The 27,936-nt window shown below is 45.8% G+C and overlaps 1 protein-coding gene and 1 long non-coding RNA gene across 3 annotated transcripts in view; both read right to left on the bottom strand.

The window, feature by feature from the left end:
- LOC125943852 (uncharacterized) overlaps positions 1-27,936 on the bottom strand; it is a 378,186-nt gene that overhangs the window by 70,176 nt on the left and 280,074 nt on the right. The gene's annotated exons all lie outside the window — the stretch shown is intronic.
- LOC125943854 (uncharacterized) lies at positions 3,186-23,686 on the bottom strand. The gene is made up of 3 exons (XR_007465944.1): positions 23,636-23,686; positions 7,629-7,726; positions 3,186-3,247 (listed from the first exon to the last, which is right to left on the bottom strand). It is a non-coding gene; the product is annotated as an uncharacterized LOC125943854 (long non-coding RNA).

The raw sequence follows: 27,936 nt of genomic DNA, 5'->3' as shown, positions 1-27,936 counted from the left end.
AATGTCTATTCACACACAAAAAAACTGATTGGTAGCGGCTAGTTAGAAAATTTGTAATCTACGTAATAGTTGTGTTAAGGTTGAGGTGTGGTATTTGAGGCGCAAGTCAGCAACCCTGCCAAAAGCCTTCGCGAAGTCCACAAATATCGCATCAACTTCATTTAAAGAATAAATAGAGTGATGCAAGTCAATAACTAATTGGAAGAGTTGTGTTTCAGAGGATCGGTCGTGTAGAAACCCATGCCTATTGACAAAAAAGAAGTTATGTTCTGTTAGAAACTTCTTCATAGCAGATGAAATCATATGTTCGAGAAGTCTGCAGCACGTGCTTGTTAATGAAAGTGGTCTGTAGTAGAGCACTGCACAGGCCGATTTTTTCAGCCCGAGCCCGGCCTGGGCCCGTTTTTACGTTTGGCTGCCCGCCCGAGCCCGACCAAAAGTTTTATGGTGAGACCCGGGCCCGGCCCGGGCCCGGAAATAATCTAGGTTACCCGCCCGGCCCGGCCCGTCACCCCTTTACCTTAGGCCCAAGTCCGGCCCGAACCCGGCCCGATAAGCAAAAAAAAATATTTCTGTTGCGACTTTCTGGTGCGAGCCCGGGCCGGGCTTGCACCAGAAAGTCCCAGCCCGGCCCGGGCCCGCGTCACAAAGCACATGACGTGCCCGAGGCCGGCCCGAGCCCGTGAAAAAACTGCCCTACCTGGCTCGGCCCGGCCCACGGGCCGGGCCGGGCCCGGGCTTTCGGGTAAGCCCGAGCCCGTGCAGTGCTCCAGTCTGTAGTTTGAGGCATTAGATGAGTCACCAGATTTTAAAATGGGAATGACATGAGCTACTTTCCAATCACTTGGAACACATTCCGTGTCAATAGATTGTTGAAATAGGGCGGCTAAAATGGGACATATTGCAGGTTCTCCTTGTCTGAGTAGTTTAGGGTGTATACCATCGGGACCAGGCGCAGAGTTAGTCGGAAGACGGTCAATGGAGGATTGTATTCCTTCAGCACTAATAATTACATCATGCACGGTCAAATTTAAAATGGAAAATTAAAGGGTATTAATATTGGACTCTCATCCGCGAAAATATACGAAAAAACTAATTAAATTCTACTGCGACCTCTACGGGAGAAAGAATATTGCCGTCCCTGGTTCACGATACCGTTGAATTTGACGCTTAGTTAGGGTTAAGAAAGTTCCAAAATTTTTTTGCATCGTGTTGGAGCTTGTTTGAAATATCGTTGTTAAAACATTTGTCCTTAGCTGCAGTTATTTTGGTATTGCACAAGCGCACATGTTCACGATAACGTCTCCAATCTTCCTCAGAGATTGATAACTTCGCTTTTGAGTATAAACGTTTCATTTAGTTAATGCAAAGTTTTACGTTTGTCGTAAACCATGCGCTTTGCTTCGAGACCACTATGTTGACTTTAAGGATGTACTTTTCTTTAAGTAATACCAAATTGTCACGAATGAGATACCAATTCATGTTTGCATAGCGAGAGGATAGAAGGATTGCATAAACTCGTCAGAAAACGTTGAAAGAACCCTGATAAGCATATCCACATTCGCTCAGCCACAATAAAAAATTTTTTTTGTACTTTCCTGTTTTTTTCTGCTCGCGCACAAATTCACAATGCAAGATATTGTGATCATGTGATTGTATTCCGCAGTCATCCATGCCACCAATCAGGCATTACCTGATTGGTGACAAAGATGAATCGAAACAACTTTCATAAAATTGCGGCGAAGTTCAACGACCCGGGCTCAAGTCTCCCATGAGGGGACCTTGAGGCCTTGCCTCGTCGCCGCCTCCCGTGCCCGCTGGACTGCCCACTCTTGTGTCATTAGGTTGGAGATGCGCAGAGCGGCGACCCACTTCGACACAAGAGCCTCCGGAGCTACTGCCATTTTTGCTGCTATAACGGGACACTCCCGCAACATGTGCGAGACCGTCGCTCTAGTTGCCTGACATAACTTCCAAACAGAACTCGGGTATCGCGCGGGGGAAATCTGCCGCAATCGCACCGGACTGGGGAAAGTGTGTGCCTGCAATTGTCACCAGACGACTGCCTGGCAACGTTTCAGTTTGGGGTGAGGTGGGGGAAATATCCTCCTGCCTTACTGGTAGTGCTAAGTGATGTCGTTATACCTGACTAAGCGTTCGCGCGTGTTTTTTACCAGGAGGCCGGAACACGAAGGGTATAGCGTTCATCATGCTATACGTTTTAGCATAATTTCCTATTACCCATTGAATTGGCATATTATGGAGCTTTCAAGTATACCAACTAAAGAGTATAGTAACCTCGGCAACCATGTGTGTATTCAAGCGCCGTACGTATGTGAGTGACTGGAGCTTTCAAATATTTCAGGTAACTCACCATTATAGTGGCTTCAGAAAGTATGTGCGTACTCAAGTGTCATAAGTACGTGAGCGAAATATATGTTTTTTCAAGCATTGGGGTACTCTACTGAAATTCTTATGTAGGAACCCCGAACTACGCGTCCATTTATTCCTAATATTCCTAACATGCCTGCTACATTTTGGTCTGGCGTGAAGAAAGCAGCCAAGTCTTTTTATTCTGTAACCCTGCGTGAAGCAACGTTATTTATTTTATACACGCATGACTGAAATGAACGTTTCTTTGTAAAAGTGATGCTTACAATTTATTTTTGTTAGATGACCTCTCCAGTTTCGTACATTAACAATACTATACCTTAGTTAGTCTCAGGCTAGCAACATCACCTTCACAATTTTTATTTATATACACGACGCAGTCACCTGGGTACATTCCGAGCTGCGACATAATTCCTCTAGTAATATTATTTACACCCTAAAAATAACGGGGACACCCTAAGAATAACGGGGCCAGGCGCTACCGAAGACGATGCCCAAGAACTGCCGCCCAGAACTGCATGATGTTTAATTAAGGAGCACCACTCATGTATTCATGCAATTATCTCGTCGTTTCATTTTTAAAGGTATAATTTGCCGGTCAGTAAGTCATCAGCAACATCAAACACTCTCCTGAAATCTTAAAAAAATACCTATGAATTTCATTTCTTTTGTCTATTGCTCAGGATGAAGTGTGTTTAAATTGTACCAATTGTGTGGAACCAGAAAAGCCTTGTCGAAGTCCACGTTGATTAGGAATTGTAATGTTATGCTTAAACGTGCGTTTCTAATTGCTGCCGGAACATCATCTGGACCGCTCGCTTTTGTAGGCGAAATAATTGCTAATTGCCTTGGTGTACTGGAAAAGCAAAAATTCATTGGTTGCCATTTATTCTATGTCCGCCGATAAATCAAAATTGACAGTGCGGAAATGACCTGCGTGAAACACATAGAAGAAATCTGCGATTCAACTTTACGGTTGTCATTATCAATAACGGTACGTAAGTGATTTAGAGAGGATACAGAACTGTCTCCTTCACCCTTTCAACGAATGTATCTCTAGAATTCATTTGTGTCCTTCACCCATAGATCACCAAGCTTAGCAAAATAATATTGCTTGGCCGATGCAGCTAAGCTCTTAAAATTAAGCACTAGCTTATTTGCTTCTGATAAGTTAACTTAGGACCTACGTGTTTTATACTTTAGTACACTCCCCGTATGCTGCCTATCAAGATGCGCAGTTGCCCTTTAAACGATATCTTGTCTTTGCGAAAACGAGTTTTGCTTTAAGTTTTCCCCGCAGCTGCTCGGCGGTACGATCGTCGGTCAATGGATAAAACGTCGGAAATAAGTTCCCATGTCAAATTGGTGGCGTCATAATTGGCCATTACTGTATACGAACACTTCTTATGGAGCTTTTTTTGCCACTGATGAAGTCACATCATTCACATAAGCAACAATGATATTAGGTCACCCAGACTAGGTAAAACATGTAGATTAAAACAATATGAGGGGAATTACACAACAATTAAATGCAAGGCTTCGTCTGTACTATCATGTAGTGATACATTAGGCTCGTATTGGTGAAACGAATGAGCTTCAAGCAAATACAAAAAAAATGCCGAGCATAACCTACCACCGGTGGTAGCCCTAGGAACATCACGGGGCCAGTCAACACCTGGCAGACTAATGTCACCACCAAACAAAACATGTTTACTGTTACACTCAAGGAATTCATACGAAGAATCAGGCGATACATAGTACGGCACAGTCAGTAAACGTTTGCCATTTGCTAGCCTAAGCTTACAAAACACTAACTCCAAATCGAAATCTCAGCATTCCAATTGAATGCAACGTATGCTGCCGCTGACAAGAACGAAAACGGCGTCATCGCGAGAATTACGGTCGCGTCGAAAACAGTGGTACCACGCCGTAAAATTTCACTCAAATACAGAAAAGTATAACAATCATTCCATACCAGAACGATTGTGGTCTGGGCGGGACGTTAGAAGAAAGTGAAAGTTATCAAATTTATTCCTTATATTCCGGGAATAATACAAGAAAACACTAAGCCGCTCTCACCGCTGTACAAATGGCTGTATTACACTACTTTACGGAAGTCGCCTTTTCAATAGATAAAAGGGTGTCATTCTTCAAGATGAGGATCCCGCGTTCTTGCCTGTTGTGCTTCGAGAATTCTCAGAGCTTTTTTCTTTTTCCGCAAGACCATGATTGGTGTTTGTTGCAATGCATGCAAAAAAAAAACAATTTATGGCTCCCGTCTCGCTCAAAGTGATATATTAGAGCGCCGTTCCTACGGCGAGCCTCGGCTTTGTCCCTCGACCTAACTGAGCGCACAAGCTTAGGGAAAGATCAAAGCGAACGCGGCGCGCAGCGCGGGAAGAAAATCGTACTGCCGCGCAAGACTCGCGACGACTGCTACGAGATGGCGCCAAAGGAGCGCGCCGTCTAAAATCACTGGAACCTGGAGAGTACCGCAACCCTTTTCTCTTCGCCGCCGCGCCGCCGATTGGTCAGTTCACGTCAGGTGTTCACTTTCCGCCATAGATGGTCCACGCCGCGCCGGAACAGACAAGCAGACAAAGGCATCACTCGCACACTCTGCGCGTATGAGCCATCGACGAGGTCAGATTTTGCGTTTTGTGCAATTTAGGGCATACGCAACTTGCGTAGACTTAATAAAGGCGCAAGGAAACGCCCGGGTGCTGCGCTTTCGGGCGCAGCAATCCACCGGGAGCCCGGGAAAGCGCTTTTCGCGTACCAATTAAGCGGAAATAAGCGACAGCAAGCGCTGTGCTATCTGGCTGCACCGAATAATGCGCGACAATTTCACTCCCACTAGGTGAGCTTGATGATATCGCAAAGCTTACACTTTGCGGCATCATCGAACTGCGTAAATGCCATAATGTGATCGAAAAGCTTCTTGGCGTGACGTGTTTGATTTCTACCCAGCGGTTTGCCTTGCGCAAACAAAGCGAGGAGATGCTCAGAAATATGCAGAACCGAGCAAAATGCCACTCGAAGAGCGTCGGAGTGCAGGCGGCTGTGTAAAAAAATAACATAATGTAGTGAGAAAACCACTGCAATAAATATATATCGACCTGTCAATGTCGAATATTAAAATATACATTTTCTCGTGTGTTGCTGTTTATTACTGCTTGAAACAACGGGAATGCGACCTAGAGAACTCTGTTTTAGCATATATTTCCTTCTACTGCAGTCAGGCACTGTTTATCTTCGTCTAAGTCGATCTTTATCAATCGTTTCGAGCGCGGTAAATCAGTAGCCACGTTCTAAAGCTATTACATCCACGCTTATAAACGGTGCGTGGCAATGCTTGATACCTAGTCAGCCTAAAAAATAATCTGTGACACACGAGCATCGGTTCGTTTTGCGTTTAGAACGGGGCGCGTGCAATTGAATGCTTCAGTTTCCGAGTACATGTAATTTATATTGTGTCTAGCTAAGCAAAATACGGCTGTACTTGTGGATTTCACAGGGCACATTGCGACAACCATCGTGCCGGTCTTCACTTTAGCAAGCCTAGAAAACCCGAGGAAGAGCTGCTCGCCTTTTTTGCAGCGCGACAAATAGCTTCGAGTTAGCTACAAGGGTAGAAGACTCAATGTAAACAAGCCCGACATTCATGTAGGCCTGTGACGAACAAAATTTTTAAAGCACTAGTAATGTTGCTTAATTATGGAATGAAGCAATTTAGTATATGCATTGGATAGCTTCCCAACGAGCACAAAACTTATCGGGGAGAACAAACGAAAGGCCGGCCGCCCGGGCGCCCGACTTTTCGCTGGTCTCGCTGCATGCAATTTGGCGCCTTTAACAATCTTCCGATCGCACTTATCTGTACTGCTTCGCACGCATACAAGATGCTCCATCGCATTTTCTATGTTAAGGACGATGAAATCTGTCGATTTGCGATAATATAAACCGCTCACAGCGAAACTACATAGCTGAGCTGCTGCCGCCCGAGAGACGCGTTGGACCAAATCTGGCAACAACAGAGCAGTGTTGCCTGCGCGCTCTCCGGAAGATGAGGTACTTTCCAGGTTCCAGTGACTTTAGCACCGTCTTCTGTTCACCAATGGCATGCGGACAGCGCGTCCAACGACGATAACCAAGCGCTGCATGAGCTGAGGTCTGTCTGCTGCGGCCGCTGTGAATCCCGCCCACGCGTCACCCCCCTCACCCACACGAAGCCTGTCGTAATCTCCCGATTAGCGAGGCAGTCACGTCACACTTCGCCCCGCTTGCAGCGTGCCACACTAGACATATTGTCCGCGCTAGCCAATACATCGCGACATGAAAACACGTCTAGAGCTTTGCTGAAATTTCGCATCAGGGAGTAGCGTAATCGTCGGTGAAAGTTTTTACTTAAAGAATATTGGTCCGGTTGGGTGAAGGTTACTTTGCATTGTGCTTTATTATGCTTCTCTAGTCCTCCTATTTCTGCTAATTTTAATTACATTCTTTGAACTGCTGCACAGCCTGATGTAAAATAAATGTGTGTGCTGCAGAAGTGTTGTGCAGGCCTGCATATGCCACAAAACATTTTATGAAAACACCACTATTCCTTCACCATGTGCTGCAAGGATCGATATTTCTCGTCCACTGACGAGGATTCCTTATGGAAAGAGTTTCCGCAAGCAAAGCCACGTAGCGCGCTTTAAACTGTGTGGTCTGAAAACGGCTCAAAACCGTTCAAGAAGTAATGGGGAAAAAGGGCCTGCCTTGGCGGCTGGATGCTGGAAGTCATAAATAAAATAAAGCTGCTTGTTGGAAAAACCTACATACTTTCATGGTGAGAGTTAGCAAAAACGTTTTCTATTCTTTTTTTATGCTCTTCCATGTTGCTTCCTATCTTGATGCGCGTGCGGCGCTGAGTGCGTGGATTGAGGAGTGGTCTGTTACAGCGTAGTTTCTCATCTTGTTGATCCACACGCGCGCGGTTTGTAGTTTCGTCATGATGCGCATACTACTTCGTTGAGAAGTAGTATTATGAATAAGATCTCTTACTGAAGAGGTGGAGCCCCTGACCGATCGAGAGGTGAGGTGTCCATGTCTTCGCTCACCTGGAAAACCACCGTATTTCCCATGTCACTTCCAGGGAATGTATCGCCTTCTCAGTTCTGTGTAGTTTTTAGACAGACTCTATTTGTTTGCAGGTGGCCTGCTCTAAATAACAAAAACGAATGTTCGCTCACTCTTTGTTTCGGAAGCAACTTCCGACAAGGCAACAATCAGCAAAGCAGCGCAGCTAGAAAGCTTCATTGTTCTGTTTTGTATATGAAAATATACGCATCTGGAAATAAAATGAAAAGAATCATGAGTGCGCTTCTCGAAAAAAAAAAACTGAAATGGGGCGAGTAGCTTAGGTACGAACAGACGGACCGCATTTTTTGCAGAGTTTAAAAAAATATCCAATGCTATATATGAGAAGAACAACATCGCGGTTATCATCGGTTCATCTGCCCAACAGTTTCGGTTGGGGGACCAGCCTTTTTTCAAAAACTACAGAAATTGAAAAAATCACAACACCTTTCATTTTGTGAAGATAGTGGAACAGCGAAGCTGTGCTAGTTACACCGAGTGTTACGAGTGTAACATGTGCATGTGTTGCGCATGATTCAATTGCGTAAATACAAGTAAACACAGATCTACAACAGGATATATACAGGTAGTTATATTGAAACGTTGGAAGGGGAGAAAAGGCAGCGACTCCCGACGCTATTGGACGAGTGTCTAGTTCTATGGTTGAAAACTGCCGAGCCGCCGCCACAGGCATTGGCGCGAACACGGGGAAACGCGGAGGGTGTCGTCAGCAGCTCTGCGCGTTGCGTCGTTGGTGCTGCGATGAGCGTCATTATCTGAAAGGGCGCGCCGCACATACCACTATCTCTATTACTATCTCTATTACTATCTCCTCGCACCCAGCGCTGCCTTCCATTGGTGGCCTCCTCCCCCAACACGCCTCTTCTCCTCTGCTGGTGACGTGACCTACCCTCCCCCGGCGCGGCGGTCATCCTCTCCTGGTAATGTGACCTGTGGGCTGCCGCATATGCGGCGAAAGATCGACTAAAAACAACTCTGCTGTTAATGTTAAAAGAAAATAAACAAAGAAAAAACACGAAGAAAAAAGAAAGTGTGGGAGAGAGCCGGGGGCTAAAGAGATGACTCATTTGTAACAGGGTTAATAATCGCGCATTCGTGGAGTCACGTCCCTCATAATTCGCAGTGTTTTGGTCTTTGACACGTTCCCAAAGACGAGCGTGATCGGGCCAAGAAGTGGGAAACGTAAGATAAGGAATTCGGTACGCGTGCTACCAGATGGTAGACGAACACGAAAGCCCTTTTCTGGTGCTCTGATGACACAAAGGCGTTGCAAAATGAAAACAATCAAGAAGAAAAATAAGAAGTTCATAAGAAGGAATAATAATAATATAACAAAAAGCAGGGATGGAACGGTGCAAGGAGCTGAGTCAGCTCCGAGGAGTACTAGGAAGTGATGGCGAAAAAAGTAGAAGGGAACAAAACTGCAGAAAGAATAATGCAGAGAGAAAGGATCGAAAACTGCACTTGTAATAATGTAACAAAATGAGAAGGCACACAAAAAAATTCACCGCCCAAGCACTCTGTACAGATCGTTAACCAGCGAAGCTGAAACGTGCGGCGCCGGTGTTTAGCAGTGGGTTAATCCCGATGCTGTATTGAAGCGTTTCTCAATTATTGGTTGCAGGTTTGCGTTTCTAGTGGAACGCAAGCGCCAATGGCGGGCGGATGCTGCTAACCACGACACCGAGCTAACTCGAGATATCGAACGCATGCCATAACGGGCGAGCCCAGTAGGCGGCATTGCGGGCAGAGCAGCGTCAACGTGGCAATGGCGGGAACGCGTTCGCCGCGACTAACGCCCGCTTTCGGCGGGAGTTTCTCGAGCGGCAATTTGGCTTCGGCTCTGACGAAACGTCCAAGTTGAAGTCGCGAAGTTGGACGCAAGCACCAATGGCAGGCGGATGCTCCTAACCACGACGCCGAGCTAACTCGAGATATCAAACGCATGAGACAACGGCGAGCCGAGGAGGCGGCATTGCGGGCACAGCGCGTGCTTGGGTACGACGCAGAGAACGACGTCAATAACGGCGCTCCCAATGGTGCGCGCGCTTGGGTGCGACGTAGAAAACGACGTAACTGACGGCGCAGTCAATAGAGACCTTTATCGAAACATGTGGCGAACGGTTTTTCGTTTCGTCTAGCCATTTACAGCTTTCGCTGTACAGCAAGGTACTATAATAGAGATTCAGCATCAGCGATGTATACAATTTGCATATCCGATGGTTGATTTATTCTGTACTTACTGAAAATTATGCACCAATAAACGAGAGGTTTTCATGTGTTCATTTATGCCGCGTGTGATTATTCTAAATTTGTGGATAAAATATTACACTCCGTGTTCCCGTTCACGGGCAGGGCCTTGGGGGGACCAGCCCACCGAAGGTCTTTATCCCAGCTTTGAAGGCGTGGCGATGCTGGCGCTTTATTACAGACGCCTGGGACAAGCCACTGGCACCCACGACAGCAGAATTTGCAGCCAGCCCGAATGGCGACCGCCGCAGGGACGGGTTCACCACGCACGCCAGCTCCACAGGCGAACAATCTCATCACACCCCCCACTACCGCAGATGGCCTACAATCTTCGTGACTAGGCCGACGATCCTCGACCACCGAGGCAGCAGCGTGAGAAGTGACAGTCTCAAGGTTCATCCACGGTCCGCTCCTCCAATACACGGTCAACCGTTTCCGTGATTTGCTCAGTTCAGCGCATCGGGGAAACGGTTGAGAAACGCGTAAAGTACAATCTCCACAGCACGACGACTAAGCCATATGCAACCGCTAATTACTGCTAATTAGGACCGTACCGTACCGTAATGTAGTACCGCTAATTTGGTACCGAATTTGGTAGCGTCGGCGGTGCGTGGCGCAGCACCGACGACAGTGGCCGTACTTGGTACAAGAACCGCGAAGCTAGCCAAACAACATGGAATGACTTTCGGCGGAAAATCGCCGATACTTTTGCAAGTGCCGACCGACGCGACCGCGCCCAGCAGTTGATGGAGCTACGGGTACAACAGCCCAATGAGTCGGTCACAATGTTCGTCGAAGACATGGCCCGTCTCTTTCGTAGAGCCGACCCGAACGTGACTGAGGATAGGAAGCTGCGTTACCTCATGCGAAGTGTAAAAGAGCAGTTCGCGGGGCTTGTCCGGAATCCACCAGTCACCGTCGCTGATTTTATCAAAGAGGCTACGGCTATTGAGCGGGTCCTTCATCAACAATGCAGGCAGTACGATCGACTGTCCACCAGCACCACAATCAATGCAGCCGCATTGACTCCAGAGTATCAGAGCCCCTTGCGTGAATTGATGAGAGAGCTCGTCAGCGAAGAAATTCACAGGATTCTGACACCGACACTGGATAGCCCCGTCGTGTCTATCGCCGAAGTGGTACGTGACGAAATCAGGCAGGCGTTACCGGCAGCCCATCGTCCAGACCACCAGCGTCCCATGAGATACGCCGCCGCTGTTCGATGTCCCCCCCCCCCCCCCGCGTTACAACCACACCCCCGTACCACCAGCCTCCGACAGCCGCTCCTTGGTCGCCGCCACAAGATGAGGCTTTGAGGCGCGCAGCCGTGATGCTGCCGATGCAGTCATACTGCCAGCCATCATTCACCGCGCATTGGTCCACGCCGCACAACGACTCTACGAGACAGCCAGAATTTCGGCTATCCAACGCGTGGCGCACCGCCGATAACCGCCCTCTCTGTTTTAACTGCGGGGGTGGCGGCCTTATTTCGCGCCATTGCTGGCATCGTGACACATCATTTCAACCTCTCCGTCCGTGGTCTGATGGTCGACGTGCAAATGGCGAATCCATGCTACGCTGCGACGACGCTGCTTTTCAGGGACCGCCAATAGCGCACCCGCATGACGAATCCGTGCCCAATGATCGGACGGACTTCGGCCGACGGTCGCGCTCTCCAACCCCTACACGCCAAACGCCTGCTGGACGTACGTTTGCTGACCTGCAAGGACGAAGGTCGCCCAGTCGCCGCCGGGGAAACTGAAGGCGGCGATCTCTGGGGGTAAGTTTGCAGGCTTGCCGCATAACAATAAAAAGCCCCCAACTCACCCGCTGCAGAACGTCGAGAAGCCAATAACCGACCCCGAATAAATTGTGAGCGCCGACCTTGATGTTTGCGTGGATGCGCAGCCAGTGACATCGTTAGTCGACGCTGGTGCTGACTTCTCTATAATAAGTCAGGAACTCGCCCTTCACCTGAAGAAAATAAAGACGCCATGGACGGAACCTTACATAAGGACGGTTAGCGGCCAATTACTGATGACCAATGGAAGGTGTACTGCAAGAATTAACATTGGAGATTTTTCTTTCGTGACCGCTTTCATCGTTCTTCCTGCGTGCTGTAATAATTTGATTATTGGAATGGATTTATTAAGGGAATATCACGGCGCAATTAACATCCCAGACCGCATGGTGACGTTTTATAGGAGCCCTGGCTTAGTCCATTGCTTATCGCCGCAACACAACTCCTTTCATGTAACAGAAAACGACGTCGTAATACCACCTCGGTCATGATTCATTGTTTCGGTGGCGTGTGGCGTGCCGTTTCATAGCGAAGGATTTGTCGACCAAATAACCATTTTGTTGCTTACTCACGGTATCTCGGTGGCACGAGGAATTGTGAATGTCACCGACGGGCTCCCGAACCCATTGCCAACAAATTTTAGCACAGAGAGACGGCACCTTCCAAAAGGCACGGCTGCGGCTTATTTTGACGGTGTTGCGGATGTTCGCGGCTGCTGTTCACTACTCGAAGAAGTGCCTAGCCTACCCAAGACCCAGCTCCTGTACTTGACGTCAGCACTGTTTTGCCGCAGCACGCCCGAGAATGGCTTCTTACCCTATTGGCCACGTTCAACGATTGCTTTTCGTCGACGTCAAGAGTAGATCGGACGCCTCTAACAAGGCACCGAATAATTACAGAGGATACGGCGAGACCAATTCACCAAAATCCTTATCGTCTGGCTCCCAGAGAACGTGAAGCCACACAACAGATGACAAAAATGCTTCAAGACGACGTGATCCAACCATCAGCGAGTCTCTTGGCATCCCCTGTAGTTCTAGTCAAGAAAATAACGGCAGCTTGCGTTTCTGTGTGGACTACCGAAAACTAAATAAGGTGACGAAGAAAGGCGTGTACCCGCTTCCCCGTATCGACGATTTCCTCGACAGGCTTCGACACGCACGTTAGTTCTCTTCAATGGACATAAAAAGCGGATATTAGCAAATGAAGGTAGACGCGAGAGACCGTGAAAGAACTGCTTCTGTGATGCCAGACGGCCTATACGAATTTAAGGTTTTGCCTTTCGTCTGGTGCTCTGCCCCTGCTACGTTCCAACGCCTCATGGATACTGTGCTTTTGGGTCTGAAGTGGAAAACCTGCTTAGTGCACCTCGACGACGTCCGCGTGTTCTCCGCAACGTTTGAAAAACACCTGGAACGGCTTGAAGCGGTTATGCAGTCCATACGATCCGCCGGCCTCACCCTGAAGCCGGAGAAGTGCCACTTTGGTTTTGGGGAACTACAGTTTCTTGGTCACGTCGTTAGCCACGCCGGTGTCCGCCCGGATCTTGAAAAAATTACCGCCGTCGTACAGTTTCCCGTACCATCTGATAAAAAGGCTGTCCGGCGGTTTCTCGGCCTCTGCGCCTATTACCGGCGGTTTATTGCAGACTTTTCTCGCATTGCGTCGCCGTTAACTCGCCTCACAGGCGACGACGCTGCTTTTGTATGGGGCGACGAAGGGCAAGGTGCATTTAGCGTCTTGCGGCAACGTCTCTAGACACCTCCAGTGCATGCCCACTTTGATGAGACCACTCCTACATTGTTCCATACGAATGCCAGCAATGTTGGATTGGGAGCTGTTCTTGTGCAATGGCAGGAGAACACGGAAAGAGTGATTGCCTATGCAAGCAGAACACTCTCACGCACCGAGGCAAATTATTCCACTACTGGGAAAGAATGTCTAGCCGTACACTCTTAATCTTGTTCCACATAGGTTCCAGGTAAAACAATGCTCCAGATAATTTAACTGCAACGGGCGGGAACTTTATATGGATCTGAGTTGAATAGCCAGTTTTATCCGAAACAGTAGCTGTCTTTTCTCTTACTTTTTGCTTAGGTAAGTGGAACGAGTCATACTTATCCAGAAGCAGTGATTTGTTCAAGTAACCGAATTTCGTGTTTTGCGATTTGTTTCATTTACGACTGTGAAGCAACGCCGTAAATGGATCTCATGTTCCCGTTATATAATTTATGCACGTCTGTGTAGCCTTTAACCGAGGACCTCCTCTCCTTTGTCCTTCCCATGAACCCTTGCTTCGAATACGGAACAATATCAGTGCTGCAACGGGTCAAAACACGCCCAAGGCTTGACTGGCGCTGGCAAAGCGTCGCCGTGTTTCCCTGCAGCGCATTTGTCTGTGCGCTCTAACCGACGAACTTTCACTGGCGGAGTGTTATGGCGGTTACGGAGTTACGGTGACAAGTGCTTCACTAGTTCCACACAAATTGTGACACTGAACGCTAGAAGCCAGCCATCTTCTGTGCCGATAAATGTGCAATATTGGTGGGTTTTCAAAGTTTTGATCAAGCTTGTAGGTAGTTCCGGAAGTTTTGGGGCTATCGTTAAGAAGTTTGCCTTCGACGCTTCAGACGTTTCATCCGACGGTCATTTCACAGAGGTAAGTGGTGGTTGTTTATACTCCTTCTAAATAAGCGACAAGGCGGAGAACAAATCGGGATCTTTTGCATGCTTTCCGCCATTCTTCTCGCTGGCTTTCAGCTCGGTCTTTGTTGTGTGGCTTGAAATTTTCTGCTACCGCCGAGGGTTGAAGAGAGTTTGAGCGCGCAGTAGCAGGCCGCATGAATATGCAAGCATCTCACATGCGCATAATTTCTGTGCCATGTAGCGCTTTTATGTGGCATATTCTGCCGAGAAATCTCGAACTATACTTGATCGGACACTCGTAACAGGAGGGACGCTATGCCAGCTAGAAGGGCGTTATATGTACATGTAAAGCATTGAGTGTTCTTTTGTGAACATGTTATTGTCCAGTACTGTTAAGTTAATAACGAACTTACTGTGATGGTGCCGACTAGAACTTTCAATTTTTTTCCTCCATGGAGTCCGAGCTGGACAATGCACTCTTTATCGGATGCCACGATAGTGGCACAGTTCGGTATCTCGCATTAGGAAAAAGGCACGTTGCCGCCGATCTGCGTCTATCCGCATGTCGAGCTAACCTCATACAGCGTATTTATGGGTCGAAGAAATGGGGTGACGCAGATCAAATGTTCTGCTTCTGAAATTTTTAATGGCGTCACATCAAGAAATTTACATTGAAATATGCGGTACTTGGTCCATCTTTAAAAACTTCGAGAATTTTCATATATATTTCGTGCTTTTGTCTCATTCACGCTGGGCTCTATAGCAGTATAGAATGGGAAGTGAGGGTTAAATATAAAGAACTGTTCACGAGAAGTAGCAGCATTTTGTTTCACCTCAAAAATTAAGAAAGTAGGCCTGGTTGTATACAAAGGGCATGCATGTAAATTTGCAATAATTTTGCACCATGTAATGAGCAGAACATTATGTAATGTATTGTAATGCTTCATATAAGCCGACTAAATCCGAATGGTTCAGACTATTTTGCCGTAAGCAAGGACGTAATAAGATGACTTGAATGTAACTGTTTTTTTTTCTAAAAATATAGATTGTATTTCAAAAAACAGGTGCCTGAAACATTTCGTTACAAAGCATAAAAGCTTTTCCATTACAAATGCACATCGAAAGTTTGCCAAGGGCCTAAAACAAACCAGCTCGACTCAAAAACATGAGGAGACTGTTCGTTTATAGAATACAATGATTGTGCACTTTTCTTTTCAACGACAGTGGTAAGCTCCCAGTCAGGATTTGGCAATGCCTGCCGTATGCACTCCAACCTAGTTTTATTCTTCTGTAAATTTCTTTCTCATGATCAGGGTCCCCTGTGAGTAATTGACCTAGATAAACATATTCCTTTACAGATTCTAGAGGCTGACTGGCGATCCTGAATTCTTGTTCCCTTGCCAGGCTATTGAACATTATTTTTGTCTTCTGCATATTCATCTTCAACCCAAATCTTGCACTTTCTCGATGAAGGTCCTCAATCATTTGTTGTAATTCCTCTCCATTGTTGCTCAATAGGACAATGTCATCTGCAAACCGAAGATTGCTGAGATATTCGCCATCGATCCTCACTCCAAATCCTTCCCAGTCTAAGAGCTTGAATACTTCTTCTAAGCATGCAGTGAATAGCATTGGAGAAATTGTGTCTCCTTGCCTGACCCCTTTCTTGATAGGTATCTTTCTACTTTTCTTGTGGAGAACCAAGGTAGCTGTGGAATCATTGCAGATATTTGCCAAGATATTCACGTATGCCTCCTCCACTCCTTGATTACGCAATGCCTCTATGACTGCTGATATCTCTACTGAATCGAATGCCTTTTCATAATCTATGAAAGCCATATAGAGAGGTTGATTGTACTCCGCAGATTTCTCGATTACCTGATTGATGGCATGGATATGGTCCATCGTAGAATATCCCTTCCTGAAGCCAGCCTGTTCTCTTGGTTGACTGAAGTCAAGTATTGTCCTGATTCTATTGGAAATTATCTTGGTGAATATTTATACAATACTGAAAGCAAGCTAATGGGTCTGTAATTCTTCAGTTCTTTAACGTCTCCCTTCTTATGGATAAGTATAATGTTGGCGTTCTTCCAGCTCTCTGGTACATTTGAAGTTGTGAGGCATTGCGTATAAAGGGCCGCAAGCTTTTCAAGCATGATATCTCCTCCATCTTTGATTAAATCTACTGTTATTCCATCTTCTCCAGGCGCTTAGAGTATAACTTTATAGAAAAGCTATGAGCTTAGCGAATGTAGTATTTGAGTGCTGTGTATAGTGTATTTTTAGCTTGGCATGGAGGCTGAAGTTAGGTTTGGGGTATCACTGCACGCTATGGAAAGTAAACTTCACAGAATCCGGGAAAAACTCAACATGGACAGTTTTGTTGATATTGACTGCTATCTACGCCCTAAAAAAGCGGGATTTGCTTTAATATCTGTGGTATGTACTCGGCAGGAGACATAAGTAAAGTGACAATCCTTTCTTGAAATAGTGTTTCTAACAAAAATCTACCACTAGTAAGTGCACTGTGAAAACGACTTTATCGCCACAAGTTTTATATTGAGAATAGCTGAATATAATTTAAAACACCTTAACAAATAAAAGCCCTTTGCAATGCATTAAGTGTTATGGGGTATGTGGCTTGCGATAAATGTTGCAGGGTTGTCCAAATAACTATTAAATAACAATGTAACCCCTGTAGTCCGCATTTGTTCGCACATTCTACAGCTAAGCTGATAAAGGTTAGTTTCGTTAGGATCGTGTCCGGGTGTAGGAAAAATATCATCATTATTTCGACTCCATGTGCGTGGTCGTTTCCCGCCAGTTGTGCCTTATCACAGGTGTCGAAACGGATCACTAACATGATTGATATGTCAAGACCACAGTAACATCACATGCTCGTCAGTTACGTCATGATTAACGATATTAAAACCACGTGTGGCGCATACCCGCATTGCATATGTGGGCATGAGCCAGGGATATGCGGGTATGAGCCAGGTACAAGGAAGGAAGGAAGGAAATAAAAAAGAGAGAAATACAGAAAGAAGGAAGGTAAGAAAGAAATCACGTGTGGCTCATACCGCGTTGAACATGTGGCTATGAGCCGCCGAGAGCACGAGCGGGAGAGATCTCTCAGGATCCTGACACTGCCGTGCAGTGTTCCGCGGCCATGAACACTGTGGCTCATAGTCTATAGTCGATGACGATGGGGCGGTCTTGGCGCTGCAAACGCACTACTTGGCCATAGCGCCGGGTGAACACAAGACGCCAGTGTCCTTGCTCTTTGACGAACTTGCCGAAAACGCTCAATATAATCAATAATGGTAATGTATGAATTCACTGTAGCAAAAGTCACAACAGCAGGCCCACCATAGTCACAGCTTCGCTGGCTTCCATCTTCACAGTAGTGAAAGGGCTCTGAATTTTTTTAATTTTTATTCATGTGTGGATTGTCACTTGTCACCGAGAGTATTGTATTATTTAAAGAGGTAAATATATGACCTGAAACGTTTAGAAAGGGCTCAATACAGTGTGCTTGTTTATATTAAGGTGGAAATGGTATAAAACTGCTGTATGATAAGGATGTACATTGAGGTGCACTAAATAAACTTTCCTTTAGGACCAACATGAAACCAGCAAGATTTTTCCAGGACAATGCGTTATCATGGAACCTGGACCTGGAAGAATTGTATGCAAGCCACTGAAAGTTCACCTTATGTCTGGATGTTCCGCTGAGCATGCACTAATCCTGTGCTTGGAAATCTATTTCATACTAGATGTCTCGTATCCGCATGCGTTTGGACAGATCTTAGGGTTGCTGCAAACCATATTAGTAAAGAGTGGCACATTTCAGCAATGCTTTTTCACATAGGCTGAAAGCTTTGGTGAGCAGCTGAAGAGCTACCTCCCAAAGACAGGCCAGAAGGCTAGGCAGGCTGGAACTGAAGATACAGCTAGCTGACTGCTCTTTTGTGATGAAGCCTCAGACAAGGTCCTTTTTTTCTATTTTTGCTTGGGTGATATGTATACTTGGCTAGTGCACACTGCTCACTTGTATTGCAACTTTGCAAATGTGAATAACTAGTAAATGATAAAACTGAATACTGCATATCAATACTTGTTTTACTTTTTATTTATACTTTTTTTCCTGTTTATTGCAAGTGTATTGATGTTCTTGCCGCACAGACTTCTATATAGTTGTGGACTACGCTTTATTCTTTGAGTGTGGAGGCTGGCTTTGTATTATGTATATACAAGGCCAGCTAGTAACAAGACCTATTTGCCAACATCACCAAAATGCTCTAACCCCCTATTTTGCCCGAACCAACCTATTTAAGTACTCTTTCTGTCCACGCACAATTAATGACTGGAATGACTTGCCTTTATAAAACTTGTATCGCGATTGTTTACTTTACGCATCAGCATTATTTCCGCATTGTTGCAGCATTTTGTTGTATTGACATTGTTTTTCTTCTTGTGCTCTAATATTGTGTTTTTCCCACCCTGCATGGACTTCGTGTCCGCAGTATGTATTAAATAAAATAAAATAAATAAAATAAATATATACTGTATTTGTTTGCACTTAACCATGCTGCAGAAAGTTTTGTATGAAATAAATTGCTTTAAATAATTTTCCAGCCTTCTTTACTTACTTAGTACTGTCAGAAAGAACAGCAGGCTTTGTTAGCATGACTGTTCATCGGTGAGTAGCATTTCTTAGAGCTGAGTGCCTTCAGAAATAGGCTTCAGCTTTCATATCAGGACCACGTAAAGCATTGGCATCGGCTATTGTGATTGTAACCTTACATAGATTGTGTAGCATTGCGATGTGTTTTAATATGGGATAATGTCGGCATGCATATACACGAAATCCTAAGCAGTACACCACAATGCAAATGTCTTTACTGCGGCCGTTCTGAAGACTTTACAGTTGATTTCATTGATGCTATTGAGCACTGATACCATGGCTGTTTCCAGATGCACATAAAAATGTATGTTGCCATTTTTAAGCACATTGAAAATATGGGTGACCTAATGATGGGTCATCTAGTGGCGTCAGCTTATGCAGACCACGGTTGGCGTCACCCTTACGTCAGGTATAACTAAACCGATATGACATTTATATCAGACAAGTCAGCATTGACTTTTCTTATACACTCGTTCTATACCTGAACCGACAATCTCAAGATTATTTTTCAGTATAATACAATAAGAACATTGATTATAAAACTGTTGTTGCTTTACTGCAATACTGTCCAGATATGTTTTTGTGGGACACAATACAGGTAAAATTACAGAAAATGTATACGAAACGTTCCAAATAGTATATGTAACAGTGCTACGTATATAAGGAGATAGAATTACAGGAACTATGATCCAGAAAGGAAATAAATGGAACACTGCTGCGTATACAACAAAGTAAAAATAACGGAAACAATGTTGCGCCTATTTTACATATTATCTGGGGTGCAAGTTACGCTTAGGTAAGCAGAACTTGCTTGCAAAAAAGTTCCGCTTACTAGCTGGAACTTATGTGGAGCCAGACTAAGAGTGTAGTATGAGCGGTTATGAAATTTTAGCCATATTTGTATGGCCGCCCTTTCAAAGTTCTCAGCGAACACCATTCACTGTGTTGATTGACTGATTGACTAATCTTAAAGATCCGTCTGGACGATTGGCGCGTTGGAGCCAAGGCTGCAAGAGTTTGACATGGCGGTCACGTACAAGTCAGGGAAGCGACATACGGATGCTGATTGCCTGTCTCGGTCGCCGAAAGAGTCGGCCACTCCACTCGAAGAAGAAGATGCAGCACTTCTTCGTGTTCTGCACACATCCGCTATCGCTCAACAATAACGGGATTACCCTGAGTTGCTTGCACTCATCAATTACTTAGAAGGAAGGTCTGCGAAAGCACGTAGAGTTTTCGCAAGAGAGTTGTCATCGATTTATTTACAGGCCGAAGTCCTTTACAAAAGAAGATTTTCTTCGACCGGGTCCCCCTACCTGCTTGTCATTCCTGCAGCTCTTCGTACGGAAGTACTTCAAACCTGTCACAACGAAGTGACTTCTGGTCACTTAGGCTACACGCGAACATCGGGCAGAGTGCGGCAAAGCTATTACTGGCCGAGACTTACCACCACCGTAAAACATCACGTTCGGACTTGTCTTGACTGCCAGAGGCGCAAGTCGCCTCTGACGAAGCCCGCCGGCCTCCTACAACCTGTCCAGTTTCCTCAACAACATAAGTTCAAATTGGTATGGATATATTGGGCGCACTTCCTACCTCTACTGCAGGGAATCGCTTTGTTCTCGCCGCAACCGAATACGTGACACGGTACGCTGAAACAAAGGCCATCCAGAGAGACACAACAGCCAAGGTGGCGCGCTTTTTCATTGAGAATGTTGTGTTGCGACACGCCGCACCAAGCGTCCTAATGACCGACCGAGGAATCGCATTCACGGCTGCACTTTTAGACCACGTCTTGCTGCTAAGTGGAACGGCGCATCGGAAGTCAACCGCCTACCATCCACAAACCAACGGACTGACAAAGTGCCTAAACAAAACAATTGAAGACATGCTTTCAATGTACCTGAACGTCGAACATAGAAATTGGGATGACATCCTCCCTTATATTACGTTTTCGTACAACACGGTGAAACAAGAGACGACGCGCATGACTACGTTCAGCAGCAAGACTACTACACAGGCCGCTATGATGCTCACCGCAGAACCGTAACCTATGAAGTCGGCGACAGAGTATCGGTTTCGACACCCATACGGAAACGAGGCCTCTCCGAGAAGCTGTTAAGGCGATACTTCGGCACATATCGAGTATTGCGGCGACTCAGTGTTCTAACATACGAGGTCGTCCCCGATAGTCCCAACTGTGCGCGGCATCGCCCGCACTGTTCTGAACTTATGCATGTTGTACGCATGAAGCCGTATGTGAGCGAATGACTCTGGGTGAGACCCTCACTTCCGCAAGTTACATTTCTGGCCTACCATCCGGACGATGCACTTTTAGGGAGGGACAAATGACGCGTGTGCTCTAGGCAGACGACAACAACGATGGGGGGCATTAACGGACTCCGTCTAGTGGGTCGGTGGGATTTTGCCGACGACGAAGAAGACGTGTCGCTGATCTATTTTGCTTGAACAGGTTGTCTTGTTGTTCCTGAAGAACGTCTCCGAGTCTTCTCTTAACGTTGTACCGCGACAATATAATGACGGCATGCTCACAATTAAAATGCTTTTGACATAACTTGTCGTATGCAGAGCGCAAGTCATTACAGTCGCTGAGTCTCCGACAGAGTTAAAGGTGGCACAAAAGTAATATTGGATAAGGTTGACTACCTGAAAGGAGGATATCAGCAATTAGAAAATAAGGTCTTCTACACGAAACTTGTAGAAGAACACAATAAAAATTGTGAATCAAAAACAGGCCGCGAAATAAATTCACTATGTAAGGAAGGAAATATATCTAACGATATGCTGAAAGCCATGGAGCCGATTCAGCGAGTCCGGGGGCGTTTTTATTTGCTTCCTAAAATCTAGACACCTAACGACCCAGGTCGCCCCATTGTCTCAAGTGACGGCACGATAATCGAACGAATTTCAAGTGCCCTGGATTTCATTATTAAGGATACAGTTCCGACCATTCCATCTTACGCTCAGGAAGCCAGCTCAGATCCCCAAAGAAACTTTCCTGGTTACAACGGGCGTACTATGCCTATATGCAAATATACCACAACAAGATGGAATTGACGCGACCGTCAACGCTTACATGAAGGCAAACAAGCCTGTAAGTTTAGACCAGGACCAGCTGTCAACACTACTGTGGTTAGTACTAGTCTACAATAGAATCGAATTTAACTAGAAACTCTTTCTCCAGATAATTGGTATGGCAAGGGACACAAAGATGACTCGTAATTGTACCAAAATTTCTGTGACATCACTCGTAGAAGCCTTTCTTGGGGCCAGATCTTTGAAAGCGCTTATCTACAAATGGTTCTTAGTCGTATTCTTTATTTGGGAAAGCGGCGAAGGAAGTCTAAGTAGATTGGAGGCAGATTTTAATTCAGCTCATCCATCAAACCCTTTCATACAAGGTTACTCTGAGTCAGCTGTAAACAAATCGCATATTCAGAACCTTATATGAAACGCGAACAGACCTGCCACGTAACGTTCATTTAAAAAAGTAACCATCCATGACACTGAAAGACAGCCATCTCGAATCCATTCACAAGCCCACCGATACCGCCGCATCTGCTCTGACCTTACAGACTTCGAAAATCATGCAAAGCAACTCAAAACGGCCCAGATGGCGAAGAACAATCCGGAAAGCATCGCTGATGATACTCTAAACCGAGCACATTGAAGGCTTAGACAGAGATGACATTTTGTCGGGCTCAAAGCCGCGTCATTCTATAAATCAAATAAGCCTTGTCCTCACTTACTCGTCTACACTACTACATGTCAACAACATCCCATTCAAATACTTTAATATTACTCAGCAGAGTACATATGTTTCTTCTTTTTGACAGAGCCACCCCGAGTTGTCACTTGCCGGGCAAGGAGCTTTAGAAATATTCTCGTCAGAGCTAGAACAACCACGGTTCAAAACATGGAATCAGGTTGGAAACCACGTGGCTAACAACGCAGCAATGTCTGCAAGCATTATGACTTCAACATGCCTTGCTAAGTCTACATCATCTGATTTAGTAATCAAAATTGTGGACCCTCTAAATTGTTATAGTCCTAATGTGGTCTATATGCTAAATTGTGATGTCTGCGACCGAAAGTATACAGGCCAGACTGGGACCGCGTTCAGACTTCGTCTATATAACAGCAAAGCTCACGCCCACGCGCTACCAAATCGTCCATTTTCACAGCATCTCAGTGTCCCAGAACATTCATTTGACAAAAGTTGTGTCATCCTTCTCCAAGCATTCTTGCACTCGGCTCGTGAACGGGAACAAAGAGAGTGATATTATATCCGCATATTTAGAACTATCAGGCACGACATATATGAACGCATGGGAAACCTCTCGTTTCTTCGTGCATAGGTACAGGAACTCAAAAACTTAATGATTGCATATGCAAACCGAATACATGGCAGATGCTGAAAGAATGCCCGCTACTCAATTGGGGGACAGGGCCAACCCGGCATCACCACAATGTCCCGTTGCACATTCCTGTACCTTGCTTTTAATGCGAAAGCATTATATGCCCCATTACGCGCAAATCCGCCGTAGTCGGCGTAACCGAAAGATGGTACCAAAAATGGCCGAAGGCGCAAAGAGTAAAAAACATGTCAGAAATCCTCGGATTGGCGTTAAATTTCTCAGGGACGTTCCCATAAAACAAAGTAAATCAATGGCATTGAAAAGAAAATTTCATACAATACGGTCTGGATGGGAATCGAAACCGGTCCTCCTGGGCGCGAGACGACCACGTTTCCCCAACGACACGGCGGCTCCATGGTTCTGGCTGAGTAAATATAAGCCTAGTGCTTGCATCATTGCCCACGTCATCTCGCGGTCATCTGGTTGACTGAATGTGTGGGCTAGTGCGTGCGTCATTGTGCACGGGACGGCGAACTACGCCACACCTCCTCCTGCTCATATTTAAAAAAGCAATTCAATTTATTTTTGACTGATATTGCACGCGATGTTTTACGAATAAATTTAGCCTGAACATCTGTTATTCGCTGACCTTTAAAGCAACCGCTCAAATTATTTCGCATCAGAATACAGATTTTGTCTGTATTCTGATTTGCAGGAAAACAGAAGCCCGTCTGCATCGTGCCACGCGCATTATTAATCATGAGAAGGGCGAAATTATTCGTAGACCTCCACTACGGCGTGCGAGCGACCTAAATGGGCTAGGAAATTGTCATTGCTGCTTTGCTCTCGACTCAGGCAATAATAATGTCAAAGTCTGAACGGAATATTATATTTTTCAAGTGCCAGTTGATGATGCACTCAAAAAGCTTTTCTTATTGGTTTCTTAATTTATCCTGCATCAATTTCTCATCTTTTTCTTTTCTATTTCCCAATTATTACTTTTTAGCAGTTCAAGACTCCGTGGTGAATGTGCACTACGTCATTTGCATAGCCTACAGCAACCGATCCAAATCTACTTATACTTCTCCGAAAACTGTGTGCGACCGCCATTATTCGTTCTGTATTATACACCAATCTTTCAACACAGCTATTAAAGAATTTCCTTTTAGAGATTTTCATATAAATATTTTTAAGGATTGTTCGAGGAGAGCACTTTTGCTGAGTATTATGCTTCTAATTTTCATTATTTGTGCTCTGTGACAAGAGAAAATTGGAGAGCGCATTTGAGGCACTCACAACCAATCCGAAGAATGCAACGCCTTATAACTTATATGTTTGTTTTCTCACGCACAAAGGCGCGATCATATTCGTGCATTCATTTCGTCATAGGAATGTCCCGCACTATACCAAAGGAACAAATACCTCGGACGCTTGCTCTGACGATCTATTGTCGCGATTGGAGGAAACGAACAACTGTGCTGCGCTTGATGCAAGGAGCATACTCACTTGTTGTTCCGGGCACACGGACGTGAAAGCCAAGTTGTAGGCACTTCGTGCGCATCGCCGTTGTGCTTAGCCTCAGTACTGGCGCACTTAGTAATTCAGTTATATTCGGACTGCCTAAATTAGCATACCGCACGGCATCGATGGATAGAAATTTTAATGATGAACAAGGTTTTTCAAGTCAATAGACGTCCGAATACAGCGCTATTACGCGAAGTAACCCATGACTTCCGACTATGCGCTGACCCCCTATACATTCACGTTGCATGCGTCCTTCCGGAGGAGACAATGTAACGGTGGGGCATAAGAGTTAAATTATACACATTCTTGCCTTTTACGTGCCATAACTACGATTTGACTACGAGGCCTGTGCCATTGGTGGAATGTGGGTTAGCTTTCACCAGCTAAGTCTCTTTAGCGTGCCCCTAAATCGAAATACACTAGCGTATTTGCATTACGCTCACATGAAAATCTTACCGCCGCGGCTGGAATGGAATGGGCGGCCTCAAGCCCAAAACTGCAATGCCCTGCGCACCAAGCTCATGGCGTGATTTTTGCAGCGCGAAATACTGAAGTGCGGAAAGAAAAGAAAAAGAACGAAGGCATAGGGAAAGAAAGACGAACAGGAGCGTTAATTAACAACGGGACTAATAGTTAAAGAAAACACAAATACATACACAAGGTGATGGGTTTATCAAACACTGTATCGGAGACGCTAGTCATATGAGTAGGTGAATGAATAAGTATTAAAAAACTTGTGAACATTCATGCATGAAAATAATTTTCGTCATATTGAAAACCAGGCTAGCTTAGGGTGTACCTATGCTCAAAAGTGCGAGCTCCTTATCGCGTAAAGCCCGTTATGGTTTATTGGCGCACCTGAAACGATATGTTTAATATATTAGGCCTCAGCATTTTCCAGCGTTCTCCGATCGCTGGATCGCGATCCAGCACATTTCCTCTTTACACTGGGGCTTACAGACGCAGGCGTTCCACTGCAGCCCTAGGTTAGAGGTTCTTCTTTCGTAAAGTTCCTTTAATGGAGGAGCTCTTTAAGCTCTTGGTTGCGCCACGTAGTGCAAACAAAAACTGCTCCTTATGATGACGTTACCACGCGTTGCCTAGCAACCACCTCGCGGAGCGGCGTGTGCTTCGCCTCCTTTCCGTGCCGTGCACATGCTCCCTTGACATGGGACGTTATTGAGATGGAAGGATCGCATGCGCGCGGCGCGCGCTATGCTGGGGGGAGAGAAAGAGAAACTGAGAGCGAGAGAGAAGGAAAAAAGAAATTGTAGCAGCGCCAGCGAGGCAATGCGCACAGCTGCCGCCGATGCCGTCCGCGTTTCCCCGTTTTCGCGCGTTCGCGCCGAAAGCTCCTGGTGCCCGGGACTGCAGTAGGCGCCTCTGGCGGCGGCTCGGCCGGTTTCGACCAGCCACGCCCCGGCAAATGTCTAGGCGCAGCTTGGCCGGGGCGTCACCGGGGAGATAAGGCTTGGAGTTACCGCGACGGCGGCAGAACTCTCGTTGACTCTGTGGCGAGTACATGTAGCCTTGACATGGGACAACCAAAGATCCGGACACCCGAATAAGAAGGTGTTCATCTTGAATCGCGTGGCGCGGTCAAGTGAGAATCTGCGCGTCGGCGACCAGCCGATTCCGAATAGCGTGCCTAGCAGCACTTAGCATTTCCTAGGAAATCTTAGCCAAGCCTAGTAAAACCTGGAAGAAGCTAGGTCAATCACCAGCTCCCCTGTTTACCCCAGCCTTGCGCCACTAGTACAAGCTGCCCACATTTTAGCAGCGAAGTACCTTAGGGCCGAGCCCTGTCCCTCGTCGTCCGTTGTCCGTCCGTGGCTCTGGTGTGCATGGAGACCACTAGGGGCGCTGCGGTGCACAACGGCTGTATAAGCGCTGTTTATACAGTACACATGTACAGCTTATATATATTATATATATATATATATATATATATATATATATATATATATATATAGACAGGATGTTTCAGCGAACATTTTCACAATTTATTTAAGGTTGTCTGGGGCAGATAGCCCAATTCTAGTTAATGAGCTGGTCTACTCGAAAGGCGGCGATTACTTGCACAAAAAATTGAAATGCATAATCGAATCAATAACAAAAATGCACTAATGAGGTTTCTAACTAATTACCTGATGGCCCATATTGCAATTTAAGAATTGTAGCCGTGGAGTTCGCAAGGTGGACCCACTTGAAAATAATTCTCAGAATGACGTTCCAGTTAGTTCCTTTACAAAACGTCGCTTTATGCATTGAAGCATAAAATTAATTGGAACACCAACGCATTTCTCCGCAAAGTTCGGGAATTAATATTTCTAAACTGGTGTCATCCTGAGAATTATTTCCAAGTGGATCTACCTTGCGAACTCCATGGCTATAATTCTTAAATTGCAATATGGGCCATCAGGTAATTAGTTAAAAACTTAATGCGTGCATTTTTGTTAATGATTCGATTATGCATTTCAATTTTTTGTGCATGTAATCTCCGCCTCTTCGAGTAGACCAGCTCATTAAACTAGAATTCGGCTATCTGCTACGGACAACCTTAAATAAATTTTGAAAATGTTCGCTGAAACACCCTCTCTCTCTCTCTCTATATATATATATATATATATATATATATATATATATTGTAAGGAAGATGACGAACGTCGGCGCAGAGTCAGCAGCATCGGCAGCTTGAAGCGCGCAGCAGAAGCTCGAGCAAGAGGACTGTGCTCGGTGTGCTCGGTGCGTCCTACGACCGGCTGTCGCTACGAACCACAATAAATCTCCTTTATAAGTGGTGGAGCCGTGCTAGGTAACGTTCCACTCTACCATCCTGGAACTTCGTTCGCGGACGCTACCCTCGCCATGCCGGACGCCGACCAGCATACTCTTCCATCACCACCCGTCCCTTGCGCTGGCACCGTTCGCCAGCGGGAACCTCCGATCTTCAGCGGAACTGACGACAACTGACGTTGACGAGTGGCTGTCATTTTATGAACGGGTGAGCGTTCACAACAAATGGAATGACTCGGACAAGTTGGCTTACGTATCCTTCTATCTTGCGGGCGTCGCCAGTCTCTGGTTCAGGAATCATGAGAGGGATATCCGAA

Source organism: Dermacentor silvarum, chromosome 3 (assembly GCF_013339745.2).
Source record: "Dermacentor silvarum isolate Dsil-2018 chromosome 3, BIME_Dsil_1.4, whole genome shotgun sequence".
Classification (NCBI taxonomy): domain Eukaryota; kingdom Metazoa; phylum Arthropoda; class Arachnida; order Ixodida; family Ixodidae; genus Dermacentor; species Dermacentor silvarum.
The sequence above is the reverse complement of the archived record's forward strand: the minus strand, read 5'-3'. Positions and strand labels throughout refer to the sequence as shown.